Here is an 18,165-nt window from a genome sequence, read left to right as displayed (position 1 = left end):
GTGCCACAAGGATCCGTCCTAGGTCCCCTTCTATTTTCAATATACATGTTGCCCCTTGGTAATATTATTAGAAAATACGGAATTAGCTTCCACTGTTATGCTGATGATACTCAGCTATATATTTCAACGAGACCAGATGAAACTTCCCAATTATCTAAGCTAACAGAGTGTGTTAAAAATGTAAAAGATTGGATGACAAATAATTTTCTCCAATTAAATTCGGATAAGACAGAGATATTAATTATTGGACCAAAAAACACCACACAGAATCTTGTAGATTACAATCTGCAACTAGACGGATGTACTGTTACTTCCTCTACAGTCAGAAATCTGGGTGTTATATTGGACAGCAATTTGTCTTTTGAAAATCATATTTCCAATGTTACAAAAACCGCATTCTTCCATCTTAGAAACATTGCCAAGCTACGAAACATGTTATCTGTTTCTGATGCAGAAAAGCTAGTTCATGCTTTCATGACCTCTAGACTGGACTATTGTAATGGACTTCTAGGTGGTTGTCCTGCTTCGTCAATAAACAAGCTACAGGTCGTCCAAAATGCAGCAGCTAGAGTCCTTACCAGGTCAAGAAAATATGATCATATTACCCCTATTTTACAGTCTCTGCACTGGCTACCTATTAAGTTCCGTATCAGTTACAAATTATCATTACTTACCTATAAGGCCCTAAATGGTTTAGCTCCTGCGTACCTAACTAGCCTTCTACCACGCTACAACCCATCACGCACCCTAAGGTCACAAAACGCTGGACTTTTGGTAGTTCCTAGGATAGCAAAGTCCACTAAAGGAGGTAGAGCTTTTTCACATTTGGCTCCCAAACTCTGGAATAGCCTTCCTGATAATGTTCGGGGTTCAGACACACTCTCTCTGTTTAAATCTAGATTAAAAACGCATCTCTTTCGCCAAGCATTCGAATAATGTATCTCTTAAATTGTGAGTGTAGTTGCATCTGCATTTTTATTCTTTAGCTTGGGTTAAACTAATTTTACTTTGTTGGAACAGCAGCTATGCTAATGATGTCTCTATTTTGTTTCTATGTTTTGCCACGGGATGTAACTAGGATTTACACAAGCTCCAGTCTGGATCCAGAACACCTGAGAAGAGATGATGCTGACCCTCAGAGGACCCCAGATGATGCTAACCTTGAATCAACAAACAGAACTAACAATTATTGCTACATGTGTGACTGCATCCTATAATTACTATTAATTAATAATATTGATAGTTCATCATCTAGCTGACTACGTCTTGTATTATTATTATTATTATTTTTATTTTTCTAAAATCCTGTCAAACGTGCACAAACTACTAGCTACTACTAAATATTGTAGAAACATAATTTTCTGTAAAGTTGCTTTGTAACGATTTGTATTGTAAAAAGCGCTATACAAATAAACTTGAATTGAATTGATATTTTTCCGTCTCTGTCGACATTCTAGATCCGTAACTTTCTCTTTTAACTCCTTATTTGTTTTTTCCAGGTCATCCAGTCGCTTTATTATCGGAACTATTTCATCCTCCAAATGAGAGACGCGTATTTCAACCTCAGCCTGGCGAGCAACAAGTGCCGCTGAGGTGGCTACCGCGTCATCAATGCGCTTTACCAAATTGTCCATCTTGATTTCAAGCTTCCCGATTGTTTCATTTACAGATGTTAAAATGCGTTGTCCCTCATCTGCAACCGCCGCTGAGATACTTTTTAACAGAGCCTCGGTCATAGAGACTGAGGTTGATTCAGGACTAGCATTAGCGCTATCAGTGCTAAAAATAGCACGGTTACTAGCCTGATTTAGAGCACTGCAAACTTCGGAAGCGTTGTAGTCCTTGCTCAGTTTTTTCGATGGTTTGGGCATTTTGGCAATAAAGTTCGTTCAATACATGTATCTTAACTCTTGGGTATAATGAGTGCAATTAGTGAATAAAGTTTGAAGTGGAGTGAGCTGGAAAGAGCTGTCTGCCGTCACATTCACACTGCCGCCATCTTAATTGTCTTAATTAGTCTAAACCCTCCTAGCATTTAGAAAAGAGGTTAAGTTTGCATTAGTTGTGTTAATTGTTTTGACAGCAAATACATCACTTTGGAGAAATTATCAATAGAGAAGAACCGTAGGGAGTCATGTTTGCATTGCTTACAGGTAGCTATTTTGGGCATTCAAGACCTGGGGCCTGTTGCACAAAACTAGGATAAGGGATTAAGCCAGGATATCTTGGTGATCCTGGCTCAATTGATCCGTAATCCGGTTGCACTAAAGCGGGATAGGGGGCAGGAGAATATGTTATGGTATAAATTACCATGGAGATTTATTCTGTGGAGCTAGCCTGCTCCAGACCAGGCTAAATTCCAGGATCTATTTAATCTCATCCCTAATGTCAGTCAGCATTCACCACAAATGGAAACCAATAGTTATTTCACTGCTCACTATACATTATCACATATAACTAGACCCACTGTCATTATTTAAACGTTTGTGATCATTAATTTCAATCATTTTGGATAAATGATTTTTAGATGATGTTGCTATCATTAGATAATTTACAGTTTCCCATAGACTAAAAGGCTATATATAAAATGATAGAATATTAGGGCCACAGAGGAAAAAAAAAAAAGACAAGTCATAATATTGTAACCAGTTGTTTTAAAGGAGGACAGTTGTTAAAATGACAGATGTGGGGCATTTCGTGAAATATTACTTCAGTATGGTTTCATAAACAAAGACATGCTGATGTGCCAGAATATTAAGTATCACATTGTCATAATTATCAAAACTGTAAAAAGAATATGTAGCTTTTCTGCAGAAAGAACCAGCCTCAAATTTATGACTATCCTTTTTCCTCAGTGTGGCCCTAATACACATTCCATATGAATATAAAAACACAATGTGTAACATTGTTCCTTTATTGAATAAGGACAAAACAAAGCAGGTAAACCATCAGCTCCTTTCGAAACTGAAGTCACAGTGACTCTACAAGATGGAAAGCACAGAATCAAAGCATACTATACAAAATGATACATACACATTCAAAGGTCTGTATATAACACACCCTGCATGTCTGCACACTAAAATAAATGCAGGACAAATCCATACACATCAACTGAACAGACAAATGAATGGATGCAGTAGCCTCCCTGCAGCCTTGTATTACACACAGTATACCGCACAAACATCATAAGAGGCCAAATTCGTAAAAAAACGAACCCAAATTCCTCTGCCACCGAAGGACATATTTAACCAAAATTGAAAGCACAAATACTAACTAAAATAATTCAACACATATTGGTCCCTCAGCAGCTGACCACTGTCGTCATCAGGGAAGATTGCCGGATTGTCCCAGTCCATGGCTGGTGGCACTCTGGGGGCCCTCTCCTTCCTCAGGCAGGCCACATTGTGGAGGACAGCACAAGCCACAGTACTATCACATGCCCTAACAGGGCTGACCCTTAATTTGTGAAGGCAGTGAAAGCGTGCCTTCAGGAGGCCAAAGGTCATTTCAACTCTGGCCCTGGTCCTGGCATGGGCATGGTTGTAGGCCTGCTGTGCTTCCTGGGGGTCTGTGAAAGGTGTCAGGAGAAAAGGCTGGCAGCCATACCCTCGGTCTCCCAGCAACACACCAGAGAATTCACCTGTCAACACAAAATCTCATCATTACTACCTCATAAACACAGTGATATTCTTGACACAGCCATGATGGTTATAAATAGGGGTTGTGTGGCTTACCTTGTGATAGGCACTGGTAGATTTCAGAGGCCCGAAAGATTCTGGAGTCATGGACTGAGCCATTTTGCCACAACATTGCTGATCACACAGTCAGCATTGCAGACCATCTGAAATCATAAGATGAGGAATATTACACCAATCAATGCACATCACTGGCAATGAGTGTTCGTCAATGGACAATATCAAAAAGTTATGTTCACCTGAACATTAATGCTGTGAAATGATTTCCTATTCACAAAATCGGCCTCATGGGCACCTGAGGGGGCTTTTAACCTTGTGTGTGCGGGCCACTGCACCAATGACATTGAGGAAACCTGTCACACAAAGTAATGAGTATCCTACTATGTGTTAACAGTTGTCCTGTAATTTGTAGATCCTCTTACCTGCAATCCTATAGAACTCCTCTTTGGTGTCACAGAGTCTTCTGTGGCCAGGGAAGGAGATGAAGACATCTGCTAATGCTTTGATAGCCAGACACACACTCCTTATTGTGCGGTTAAATTGTGGCCTTGTTCAGCTGTTCTGCATCCCCCACCGAGTACAGGAAGGCTCCACTAGCAAAAAAGCGCAGGGCCACACAAACCATTTGCTCCACACTCAGTGCATGGCTCCGTGCAGTGCGGTGCTTAATCCTGGGACCCAGTAGTCTGCATAGATACCTGATGCCATCTGCAGAAAACCTGTATCTTTCATATAGATGGTCATCAGGGAAGGCCAGTGGGTCCAAACCGGTCCCTGAAGACCCTCTCTCGCCTGAAGGCTCTCCTCAGCACAAGTGCTTCTTCATCCACCACATCTCGCAAGAATGGGCATGCCATTGTCAGAGCAGAAAGGAACACACAATTTTGGGCCTTCATATAGACTAGTGGCCACACCTGGTGCTGGTGGGGTGGGCAAAAGAGGCCGGTGCCTTATAACGATGACTTGGTTGTACTGATTGCTGGGAAAATAAAAAAAAAACCTTAGAAAGATGCCACCGTCCTGTGTGCTCACAATAAGAGCTCATATGTCATGGCTCACTTGACTTTACGAGAATATACCTAATTTTTATTTTGAGCTGTGTCATCTTCTTGGAGCTGGGGGAGGAAAGAAAAATAATGATTAATACATTTGTGTTACAGTTAGCATACAGTGTACATTGAAGGCATATCTCACCTCCCTCTCAAGTTTTTTTATTTCAAGGTCCAGTTTCCTAATTGTCCTCTTTTTTTATTTCGGACTCCAGTGCAAGATTTTCCATCTTTTTCTTCTTGTACTGAATGTCTATGTCTGCCAGTTCTATTTGGCGCCGGAGGTGGTTGCCATACAACTTTCTGATAGCTTGTGAGCTCTGTGAACACAATACAATTAGCGCAGCTGGAATTTGGCAGGATGTGGTGTCCTTTCATTAATACGCACTATGTTGCCAGGCTGGTTTTCCCACTGTATAGCATCTGGGTCCTGTAAAAGAAATTAGATTTTTTGATTTTGATGAGGACTCCTCACCATTGTAGAGTAAATAGTACTTTCACAGTCTTAACATGATACCTCATGCCTTCTGGAATCCAGAGAGATGGTCTCCTCCTCATCATCGTCTCCATCATGTGCTGTTGCTGCTGCACTGGGGCTTTCACCCGATCACATTTAATCGGATTCATATTGAAGCTAGTAGACAAGACATGCCAGGCCTACAGTATGCCTTTGATGGAGTACTCACTGGATCAGCATCGTCTGGTGCTTGTGCTGGTGGCTCTAACAGGAACACAGTGCTGCCAGGCACTGCAAGGCAATAGGTAAACCAAAGTCAGACAGTCCAAATTGATTCAATATGAATGTGGTTGTATCCCATGTAGAGATCGAAGGACATACCTTGAATGAAGCGGGTGGCATCTTGGGAGGAACCTATGCTTGTCTCTTTCCCCCCAGGGATCCCCTCTAAGACGGGCCTGCCTTTATTTAGCTCCAAGGCCATGTCCTCTGCTGGGGTAAGGTCAGCCTTTGGTGACCCACCACCCGTGCCTTGTCTGTGGGTATTCTTTTTCACTGCTAAAACAGTACAGACAATGTGTGAGCAGGCACCTTCTGGGTACAATATATGCTTGTGCTTTGTTAAATATTAGTCAGGGACCATACCATTCTGCAGAATGTTCTTGTATTTGATTTTGACCTGCTGCCATGTCCGTTTTGGCCCGTTCATGTTTAATCTACATCACACGCACACACACACACACACACACACATTCTTTATCACAAGAACATTTAATGGAGTCACACTGCAAAAATGACTTGGTATTTTGTCTTGTTTTCAGTAAAAATATCAAAAAAAAAAAAAAATCTTAAATAAAGATGTATTTTCTTGATTTGCTAAATGACCTAGCAAAATAAGTATAGTTTAGACAAAAAATATAAACTTTAAGTAAATGTGTGCTTAAAACAAGCAAAAAAATAAAAAAAATCTGTCAATATAATAAGAAAAATTCTCTTGAAATAAGTTTACTTTTTCCATAAACACTTAATTTTAGAAAAGTTCTCTTGTTTCACTGGAAGATTTTTTTGCTTATTTTCCTAGGTAATTTTGCTCAAGAAAATATTTAAGATTTTTAGATATTTTTTTTTTACTGAAAACAAGACAAAAATACTAAGTAAGAAAGACATTTTTGCAGTGCAGTGAGCAACCGACCTTGGGTCCTTTGAAAGGCGCTATATAAATTAAAGTGATTATTATTATAGCTCATCTATTTATTCAATTTTATTTATATAGCACTTTTCACAATTGTTTCATTCTGTAAAAGCAGCTTTACATTAATAAAAGCAGGAGAAACACAAAAAAAAAAACGGTGGACAACATAATAAGCAGAGTACAACGGCTAAGATTAACCCGTACTGAGCGTAGTAACGTTAAAGAATAATGTAAGGCTTTAATAATAATTTATCATAGCTTTATACAGTGTGATGGAGTTACTTTACACAATTTCACTCATATCTGCAGTGCATTTCAATTAAAAATTTAACAGTTTCATAATTACAGTACAACTGCGTTTTTGGAAATGTGAATTAAATATTTGAATTTGAATTGTGATGTTTCAGCGGAGCGGTGAGTGTGTAATTGTGCAATACTTACGCATTCAGGCGGTCTGGAATACTTTGCCACGCTTTTTCTCTTTGCTTTATCACTGTGGCGGTGTTTTGCTTTTCTTCTTAATTATATCTTTTACCTCCTCGTATGCCTCCATGAGGATTTGTGCTTCGGACGGGGAAAAGTACGCAGCTCTAGTTGCCATGGTAAATCAGTTAATCTGTGATCTGTGGCGGGGTCTATTTGAGTGAGCCGTGAGCGCGCACCTATCCAGGATTGGTTTCACCTGGCTTAATGAATCCGTGTCTGCTCATCCTGGCTTGGTTTTTGTGCAACCAATTAAGCCTGGACGCACATGTTTTGGCTTCATTGAGCTCAGCTGAGTCATTTATCCCGGATGTCTTAATTCTACTTTTGTGCAACAGGCCTCAAGTCCTGAATCCTGAATCCTAAAATCTCGAAAACAGCTGGTCACACTCGTGATCTAGCTCGTGATCTAGAAGGTGATATAACAGTGGTCTGGTTAGATCTAGTAAATGTTTATTCCACACAGCCTCATCCAGCTCAGACTCGAGTATTACCACATACTAGTGATGGCAAAATCGAGGCCTCGTGAACCAATGAAACAGTTGAACCAAATGTGCCATATTGTTTCGAGGCTTCGAATCAATCCGACACCCGTCTCAACGGTGACACCTAGTGGTCACTTGCAGGTGTTGATCTGAAACAACCTTGACGAGCCATTAAAAAAATGTGTTGTTTTTTTATTATTATAATGTTCTAATATGTGAAGCTTGTAACCTATAGGCTCCTCACTGTGCATAATGTTATTTTGGTCATGAAAAATGAATATTAATAAAAGAAATCAAGCCACAATGTCTCACTTTTTTAGAGATTTTTATTCAAAAATATTAATTTATCAGCTGTGGAAGGACTTAGCCTACTTCTTTTTTTACAGATAATTTCTCCAGCCTTTGAAAAAATCCTCTCACAAGGGACACTTGTTGCTGGCATACAAAGATATTTTTTTGCAAGGACATACAAATGAGGAAAGATTACTGCTCTCTCTTTCCAGTAAGTTAGTGGATCATGAGTTCTGGGCAAATACGCATTGTTGATGTATTTTTTCACTTCCACTGTGGCATCAGCTGTAGCATTGTATATCATCTTGGTTTGATGGATGCGAGTATCAAAAAGTTCCCATAAACTGTCCTGTGTTTCTACTGGTGTTGATGTTGATGGTGATGATGATGATGATGATGATGGGTGTGATGTTGACATTTCTGGGTCTGAATAAAAATGAAAACAGCAATTAGTAACAAATCCTAAACTGACGGCATATATGAAGGATATATTATATTACATGATTCAGATTACATAACACAGACTGAAACTGCTCACCAGGATTTGTGTTTGAACGCATCAGTGAAGCACACTCCAGTGTGATATGCTTTTCAGCTTCCTGGGCTTTGGCAGCATTTCCAAATGCCACATTTTTGAACCTTGAGTCCAGCAGTGTAGCCAATGCCAAAGCTCTAAAACTCTCATAACCTCCACATCTGGAGTGCAGACCTTCTTGCAGATGTGAGCCTATGAGCCAAAACAGGAGAAACACATATTTATAATAATGACAATAATATGACAGTTATGGCCAATCACATGGGTAGTATGGTCATTGTGGCCTACCTAATTGAACAGTTGATTCCTGCATTGCATTTCCTTTTTTCTGTGCAAGCTTGTGCTGCAACATCCTGTACAGTGGTATAAGCTTTGAAGCAGACACTCTCTTTTCCTCTGACATCTCTGTTGTTGCGAGTTTGAATGGTTGCAGTATTGACAATGATTGTTCAATAATGTCATAATCAATACTTGTCCGGGGAGCAGTATCATTGTTTAAGTTGGAAAGTGCAGCAGCCACTGGTTCACGTTGGTCATACAAGCGCTGTAGCATGTCAAATGTGCTGTTCCATCTCGTGTCAACCTCCTGTATCAGTTTCAGAGTTGGTCTTCCCATCAAGCTCTGCATCTCCACAAGCTTGTCCTTTGCTTTGCAGCTGGATCTGAACAACCCCACTATCTTTCTGGCCTTCTGGCGTATTTCATTGATGACTGGGGTTTGATCTAGTGCCTTTTTCACAATCAAATTTAAAGTATGAGCAAAACATGGGACATGGCGAAGGTGGAGTAGCTGGGCACTTAGGATCATGTTAGATGCATTGTCAGTCACCATGCACTGAACTTTGGAGGTTATTCCCCACTCAGCCATTAGCAAGGCTTTAGCCTCCATGAGATGCTGGGCTGTGTGGGTTTGGTAAAACCTCCTTACACCCAGTACAACAGTTGCCATTTTTGCCTCTGGTGTTATGTAATGGCAAGTCACACAAAGATATCCATCCATATTAATGGAGGACCACATGTCAGCTGTAAGGCTAACAAATTCTGCCTTTTGTAGGTCCTCCATTGTCTTCTCCTTGGCTTTGTTGTACTTTTCGCTGACCATTATTTTAAGCACCTTCCAGGATGGGAGGACATAGCTTGGATCAAGCTTGTTCACAAATGCCCTGAATCCCTCATCGTCCACGATGGTGAAGGGCTGCAGATCCTTCACCACCATGTTTATAAGAGCCTCATCCAATTCCCTCTGTCTGACTTTTAAAAGAGAAGACAAAACATACTTTCAGACAAATACATTGGAAAAATACAGCTTCAATTAGTGCACATCTATTAAAAGTATAGCCTACTGGTTCATTATTTGGAAACCTTCCAGTGTTTATAATCAGTGCTTTATATAACTTATAAACTTTATAAACAGTGTCCCAAAAGGTTGTAATTATATTTCAATTATAATTATATCCCAAACAATGCATACCTTGCTTAGATGGCCCAGCAGTGTCAGTAGCAGGCCTAGGTACAGGGGGAATGCCATCCTCTGCACCCTGCAAAATGGCAGGATGAGTGCTCCTCAAATGGCGCATCATGGATGATGTATTGTTGCAGTAGGCTAGCTGCCGATCACAATACACACATCTCACTTTATTTGGGGTTTCTAAATGGAAATGCTCCCACACCAGTACGGCATCTCTTCTGGGGAGCTTCCATTTTATCTATCTATCCAAATCTATCTATCTATATATGAATCGATCTATGTATCTAGATATGTATCTATAATCTATGTATTTATATATGTATCTATAATCTATCTATATATGTATCTATCTATAATATATGTATTTATATATGTATCTGTAATCTATCTATATATGTATCTATCTATTAATCTAGCTGTCTATATATATTTATATCTATGTATCTATTAATGTGTCACTATATGTATACTCTGTCTGTCTCTAGCCTCTCAGTCAATGTGTTGTGTAAATTTAAATGTAAGTCTAAATTGCCTATAACTAATCAAATCGCACTATGTCACTATATCACCAAAAATCCGCTATCTCAAAGTCAAACTCCTCTCACAAAAACCCACGAGGTCAAAATGCGTTTATTTCACTTTTATACAGATGTGCGATTGTGTGGTCTGTTCCCGACCGTTCCAATCAAACGCTGATTCGGCGGACCACACCTGATGAAACAATTAGTGAAACACTTCGAGGCTTCGTTTGGTCATAGTCACGTGACATGGGTGTTTCGAATCACGCTTCGGATCAGTGTTTCGACACATCTGCGCTTCGGGATCTCGCAAAGCTTCGGAACGACTGTTTCGCTTCAGCCATCCTTACCACATACCAGTTGCTATTCAAGGAATGATCACCAGCTATCTACGGGGATCAAACTGATGTTTACATCAGCTCAGTGGACAACCAACTGGCAGGCTTTCCAGAAGGGGATTTTATGGCTGACCTAACTATAACAACTGTGACGCATGTTCAAGTGAGATGGGTATTGGAATCCCTGGACAACATAGAAACTTGGGCAAGGTCTTTATTTAAGTCAGGAAGTCCAGATCAGGAAGAGCAGAGTCACAAATAAGTTTGACAACCCTATAAACCCTAGAAAGTGGTTCAATGCATCACTGAAAGATTGTACCAATGAAGCAAGTCAAAGAATGGTTGAAGAAGATCGACAGTTCTGGACTCCCAGGAAAATTCAAATCGCCAGCATGGCCTGCCCAGGTTCATTTGACTCCTCACAGTCTATGAGTTCCCCTTATCAGTTGTAGAAGAGAGAAAATCCACAAGCACCTGCAGAGGTTGCATTAAACCTGAGGATTCCAAATATGTTTGGGTAAAACAAGCATGCATCACAGCAAGATCGGGCCGTAAATGGGCAGTCAACACAGCCACTGAACAGGCAAAAAACTCATGGAAGTTGCATGCTCTGGTCAATAGGGGACACAGGGTACAAAACATCTTTAACCCATTTATTTAGTCAGTCTATCTATTTTAATTTATCTATCTATCTATCTATCTATCTATCTATCTATCTATCTATCTATCTATCTATCTATCTATCTATCTATCTATCTATCTATCTATCTATCTATCTATCTATCTATCTATCTATCTATCTATCTACCTACCTACCTATCTATCTATCTATCTATCTATATCTGTCTGTCTGTCTATCTGTCTGTCTGTCTGTCTGCCTAATATTACTATCATTGGGTTTATTTATTTATTTGCTCGTTTATGTGATTTGACAGGATAATTTGAATGTGTGTATTTTCAATGTTAAAAATTCACAATTTTCATTTGTAAAATGTGAAATCTGCAACGCTATCTCACGACCAATTCGTACGTATTTTACAAGGTGGCTTATTCGTACGAATTTGTACAACCTCATTATTTTAAACCCCAGATTTGTCTAAACCCCAGTGACGGTTAGGTTTATGGGCGGGGTTAGGTATAGGTCATTCGTACAAATTCATACGAATTGTGCAACTCGTAAAATATGTAAGATTTGGCAAAAATCGTATGAATTTGTACGAGTGTGGTCGTACGAATTCGTACAAATAAGCCACCTCGAGAAAAATGTACGAATTGCCGTGAGATCGGGTTGGAAATCTGGTAGTTTGCGTTTATAGTTTAAAGGGGATAGTTCACCCAAAAATAAAAATGTTGTCATCCTTTACTCACCCTCATGTTGTACCAAAATTTCTGTCTTATGTCATTAAAAGAAGATATTTTGAAGAATCCTGGTAATCAAACAGTTGATGGTCCCCATGGACTTCCACAATATTTCTTTCTTTATGGAAGTCAACGGAGACCAACAGCTGTTTGGTTCTTCAGAATTATTGTTACTTTTAAAAACTTCTGTTTTAACCTGATTTAAGATAAGCGCCAATCTAAGTAATAATAATAATAATAATAATAATAATAATAATAATAATAAATAATTAAAGGGCTGAAGTCTTTAAAGGGTTAGTTCATCGAAAAATCATAATTATGTAATTAATAACTCACCCTCATGTCCAAACCAGTGAGACCTTTATCTTCGGAACACAGTTTAAGATATTTTAAATTTAGTCAGAGAGCTCTCAGTCCCTCCATTGAAGCTGTGTGTACGGTCTACTGTCCATGTCCAGAAAGGTAAGAAAAACATCATCAAAGTAGTCCATGTGACATCAGAGGGTCAGTTAGAATTTATTGAAGCATCGAAAATACATTTTGGTCCAAAAATTGCAAAAACTATGACTTTATTCAGCGTTGTCTTCTCTTCCGTGTCTGTTGTGAGAGAGAGTTCAAAACAAAGCAGTTTGTGATATCTGGTTTGCGAACGAATTATTCGATGTAAGCGGATCTTCTTGAACCAGTTGACCAAATCGAACTGAATCGTTTTAAACGGTTCGCGTCTCCAATACGCATTAATCCACAAATGACTTAAACTGTTAACTTTTTTAATGTGGCTGACACTCCCTCTGAGTTAAAACAAACCAATATCCCGGAGTAATTCATTTACTCAAACAGTACACTGACTGAACTGCTGTGAAGAGAGAACTGAAGATGAACACCGAGCTGAGCTTCATAAATTAAAGGCTACCACACAGAAGCTTGAACTAAAGTGTTTAAAAGATGGTAAGTGGGTGGGGTCATCTGAAGTTCACATAGCCTTTTCAGGTTTAATGTTTATTGTTACCTATGTTTTTAATGTTACTGTAGATTACAACACCTGAGTTCAGTATAAGCAAGAAGGATATCTGCAAATGAACGACTGATTAGTTAAAAGACTGATTAGTTTGATTAGTCAAACGAAAGAGAATTGATTAGTTAATCTCATGAGTCTTTCGGGTTTTCGAGTCGTTCTATTATCACGTGACAGACCTATAAACTTTGACCATAGACTGTATACAAGGAGTTACCCTGGCAACTAATCTCTTTATATTCGTTTTTTTTTTCTTTGTGATTTAAGTGTAATACTGCCTTAATGTTTTAATGTTTGTATTGTTTAATGAAAAAAAGACTGTATAAAGGTTTTAACCTGTCATTAGTTCTTTTGTCACGTGACGTGACAGCATTGATAGAGAAATTAATTTACAAGGTTGCAAACAGGTGCATAATCATTATTATGATCATCATCATCATCATTATTATAATTAATATTTACTCTTACAGTTACAGCGTTTCTGGTCTCAAATTGTAGCTTTTAACTTCTTAAAGTGTGGAGAGTGAAACAAGGCAAGTAAAGGAGAGTGAGGGGGAAATGATGCTAGTCAAGTTAAGGAAATTAGTGACATTTTTTCCGGTGTGATTAATGGAACAGTAGATGTAAATTCAAAGACAGACAGGAGTTGATAGTTATCTGGATATAACAGGACTGACATGGGGAATAGTGATGAGAGATGATCTCAAACCACAGTCTAGTCAGGAAACATTTTCAAAGATATTGAAAGTCTTTTGCTTACGTAAACGAAAACATTTCACAACAACGACTTCACTGGTATTAGCTTTGTGTGGCTATTTGCACGATTTCACCACCAGGTGGTGTTAAGATGCTTTTTTTTAAATGAACAAATTCAGAAACATCATAAAGAATTTTACAGCCATGACTGAAGTTTTATGCAAATCATTTGACTTTGAAAGATACATAACTTTGCCAAGGCTACAATACTACAATACATAATTGTGTGTTAAACGTTATCAAAAGTAGGAAGAAATTCCACCATTAGCACTCAAAACTCTAAATATTGAAATTGAAAAGCCATTTCACACATATACGATCTAATTATCTAAATGATGGTGGTCATTTTTTCTCTTTCTGTCTAGTTTTCTGTGGTGTTACCATGTATATAGCTAATCATTCTTTGATGGCTTGGCTTACGTACACTGACAAGATTAATATGCCAAAATAAATAATCAATACATTTTGATTGTAAAATCACAGCAGCTTATATATAGCATCATGAAAAAAACTGACATTTACTGTAATGACTGCCTTACTGTCCTTCTTATTACAAGACCTATTGAAGACAAAAAAAAATATATTGATCTGGGTTGAAATTATGTTTGTGACACGATACAAGGAATGAAACAGTAAACGCTAGCTCATTCACTTCCTCCTGCACTCATTAGTTACTGTTACTGGGAGCTCAGTTGTCTTGATCAGGAACAAGTCGCTGTTTTTAGATTTTATATACCGCAGGTATGTCTGCGGTCGAGCTTCAGTGGGATTACAGTAATGCTGAATCACTGGGTGCCACTTTTGTTCCTTGCAGGGGATTCAGTAATTTAAAGCAGCTGAAACCATCAGCAAGAGTCAGAGCTTGTATAGGATTATCATATTAATTCAAAGGCATTTATCCCCACTTTGACATTGTTTCTGTGTTTAATTCATTCACAGCTGTATGATACTTTTACATCTATGTAATGATGTAATGATTTACACTGTGTGTGCTCTGTGATCTTATTTATACAGTCCAGATGGATCTTAAGTTGTTGAAGTTTTGCATCAAGAAACAAAAAGTTTTCTTTATTTTTTTTATAGGCCATTTTTCTTTTAGTTAATCAGAATCAGCTTCTGGCATCAGATATCAATTATAAACACATAATAACATAATTACAGTTAAAAGGGCACAGAATACCGTGTACTGTGAGCTTTGAAGGTATGTTCAGTAGTATAAAAATAAGTAAATATGTATTTACAACGTTAATATACCGGTATTTTTTTTTAAAACAGCACAATGGTGCACATGAAACATATGAATTTGAGGAAAATTGTTTTGATTCCCAGCACACTTTTTATATTGTTGTGGCATGAGAAACCTATAATTGTTCAGTCTGGAACAAAATTAGAGTGTGTAAATAATGCCAGGATTTTCATTACGGGTGAACTATCGCTTTAAAAGTGTGTGCTTGGTGCAATAGTTTTTGACTATGGGTCTACCGACAGTAAATTTGATATTCCAGGGTAAATTGAATGAAAAACACTGACACTGATTCGTCATTATTTACTTTTTTCAATTAAATGCCATATCTGTTTGCTTATTGTCATGCATATGCTATATTACCTCTTGAGTTCATTCATTTCCAGATCTTCTGACCAAGAGCAATGGGTTCCTCTTAAAAAAAAAACAAGTTTACTCTTCATGTAGACATTTATTATTTTTGTATTCAGCTTGTTAGACCAGGTAGATCCTCGGGATACTGAAGATTGTCCACATCAGTGTCTAATCAGGCTGGGTGAGCTTATGAATGTAAGAGAAAATATAAATTGTATAAACATTATGAATTCTTTAATTTTTAATGTTCTCTGAATCATTCTAAACAAGTAACTATTAACATTTTAAAAAAACTAGACCAACTAACATTTTTCAGGAAAAAAAAAAGTTTCATGAATGATGTATAAAATAACATAACATTTTTGTACTAACGTTTTGAAAATGTTATTAAAGACCAAATAACTTTGAATGAAAATTATGTTAAAATTACTGTTCATAACTGTTCATGACATAACAATTTTCCTCCCCAAGAAAAAAACCCAACATGTAGAGAAGGTAAGAGAATTATATTTTAAGTATTTACATTCCATTCAGTTCTTAAACGGACAGCTAAAATAGTTAATTGTGTGTGGGCTATGTATTTTTATGCCTACTAAAGTATCACAATGATAGCTGCTAATGTGAAACTGAATTCAATTGTGAGTCAAGTACAGAGTTTTATGGAGATGTATCCTCAAATCTACAATGTTTCAGATTTGTCGGTGATGAGATTTAATGACTTGTTTCTGGAAAGCAATTATAAGTAGCAAATCATGGTTTGTTGGAGTGTTTTAGTTGCACTTTCCCCACCGTCAGTTGGTTCGCTGTAAAGGAAATGGATTAAATTTATTGATTTTGAAAAGTGTCTTCATAGCTTTTGTCCTGCCAGATGTGGTTTTGCAGGGCTGTGACGTAAGCTAAAGGTTTTCAGCTGTAATCAACTACTGACACAAAGCAGCTGCTGCAGTATTTACTCTGTCCAGATGCAGTGATGAGGAGCTGCTGATTGCGGAAAGCACCAGAACACCACAGATTTCTTCCTCAGGGACTGCTCAAGCAGTTGTGCAACAGGAAAGGACTGTCGTTCTTTGAAAGAGACTTCAGCAATTTAATGTGCATAATAGCTGACATCAAAGATAAAGATTATCATAATTATTTCCTTGATTTAAGTTCTCTCTCAGTTTTAAAAGTCATTTTAAGGAGAAAATTTGTTAAATTCATTTATTTATGTTATGTTATTCATGATTTGATTTACAATCATCATTCTAAATTAATTATAAAGAAATTGCTGATTAAGCATGAAATTTAGAAACCAGAAAGACTGGAATATATTTTCTTGTAAAACCTACTCAATCATGGTTTCATTTACAGATTCGAAAAAATAATTTTCTGTAATAATAAATAAATAAAATAGGTTAATAATTTTACAGACATTTCCATTAACCATGCAAAATTCTAAATACAGGTAAAAACAACTTTAAAAATTAATTTAAATGAATTCCTTAATATTAATAGAATACATTTTGCCCTGTTTTAACTTATTTTTTTTTCTCACAGTTCTTTTATTATGAATCCCTGGTGTTCATTTATGATGTTGTTGTCTTTGCTTTTACATGTTGGCATTTTTGTTTTGTATTCTAGGTTTGTTTTTGACCCCGTCATAGGGTAGGACAAATCCTGAGATAATAATAGATCCATTTATGTCTCCTGTGCATAATTACAGGGTTTGATGGGTGTTACACAGTAAAAAAAAAAAAAAAAATACATAGAACATCACAATCGTCCAATAGTGACTAGTTTGATGTCTAAAAATGCATTTGGAAGAATTTCACTAGAAGTATGATTAATAATTTGCACCATATATAACAACTGATGCAATAATTGGAAATATCACTGCTTGCAAGGCAGCAAAATAGTACTGACATGTTCAGTTAGCTTGTATTTTAGCCTTGGCTAAGTGAAATGTCATATTGTTTCACATCATCAGTCAGCTGCATACGGGCTATAAATAGTATGCAAGGAAGATAATACCAATCACTATTCAGTACTGTAAACATATATATCCAAAAGTCATGATGAATCAGTTAGCAAAATTTTTAATGCTGAACATTCTATGCTCTTTGTGGCTTAAATGATCTACAAAACACTTGCTAATAATGTGGTGGAAGGGGATTCTGTAATTCTGTGAAGTAATGATGATAAACACACAGACACAAAAATATATATAATAAACATTAGACGGATTTATGGATTGTTTGTTTATTAAACAACAGCAAGAGAAAATGTAGGCTGCATTCTTCTTTATGTCAGCAATTAGTGTTTTCAACTTTTTTTTTTTTTAATAAATCTGTATGTTTTATAGTAATAGCAGATTTGACAGATACTGCTTTGATTTGATTTCACTTGGAATGATCCATTAGTAAATGAATTAGCGTGAACTTGTTTTTAATGTCAACTTGGATGCTTAGAAGGCACATTAGTAGACTACAGGAATGCACTAAAATAAAAAATAATGAACAAGTGATTATGTTTTTGAAAGAAGTTTCTTATGCTCAAGGCTGCATATTTGAGCAAAAATACAGTAAAAACAGCAATATTGTCAATATTAATATAATTATTATATAATATATTTTAAAATGTAATTTATTTCTGTGATCCAAAGCTGAATTTTCAGCATCATTACTCCAGTCTTCAGTGTCATGATCCTTCAGAAATCATTCTGATATGCTGATTTGTTGCTCAAGAAACATTTATTACCAGTGTTGATTCTTTGCTGAATATTCATTTGAAATAGAAATCTTTTATAACATTATAAATATCTTTACTGTCACTTTTGATCAGTTGAATGCATCCTTGCTGAATGCATGTATTTAGATTAGGAACAACAGAGAACTCTGTGCACAGTCAGAATCTATAAACTGCAGTGGTCTCTTGCAGCTTTTTGCCTA

The 18,165-nt window shown here is 37.2% G+C and overlaps 1 long non-coding RNA gene across 1 annotated transcript; it reads right to left on the bottom strand.

Annotated features, from left to right (window-relative positions):
* Nucleotides 1–4,604: 4,604 nt before the first annotated feature.
* Nucleotides 4,605–5,481, bottom strand: LOC132103729 (uncharacterized). Its single transcript, XR_009423449.1, has 5 exons — nt 5,262–5,481; nt 5,133–5,174; nt 4,890–5,064; nt 4,775–4,810; nt 4,605–4,674 (listed from the first exon to the last, which is right to left on the bottom strand). It is a non-coding gene; the product is annotated as an uncharacterized LOC132103729 (long non-coding RNA).
* Nucleotides 5,482–18,165: the final 12,684 nt, after the last annotated feature.

Source organism: Carassius carassius, chromosome 24 (assembly GCF_963082965.1).
Source record: "Carassius carassius chromosome 24, fCarCar2.1, whole genome shotgun sequence".
NCBI lineage: Eukaryota > Metazoa > Chordata > Actinopteri > Cypriniformes > Cyprinidae > Carassius > Carassius carassius.
The sequence above is the reverse complement of the archived record's forward strand: the minus strand, read 5'-3'. Positions and strand labels throughout refer to the sequence as shown.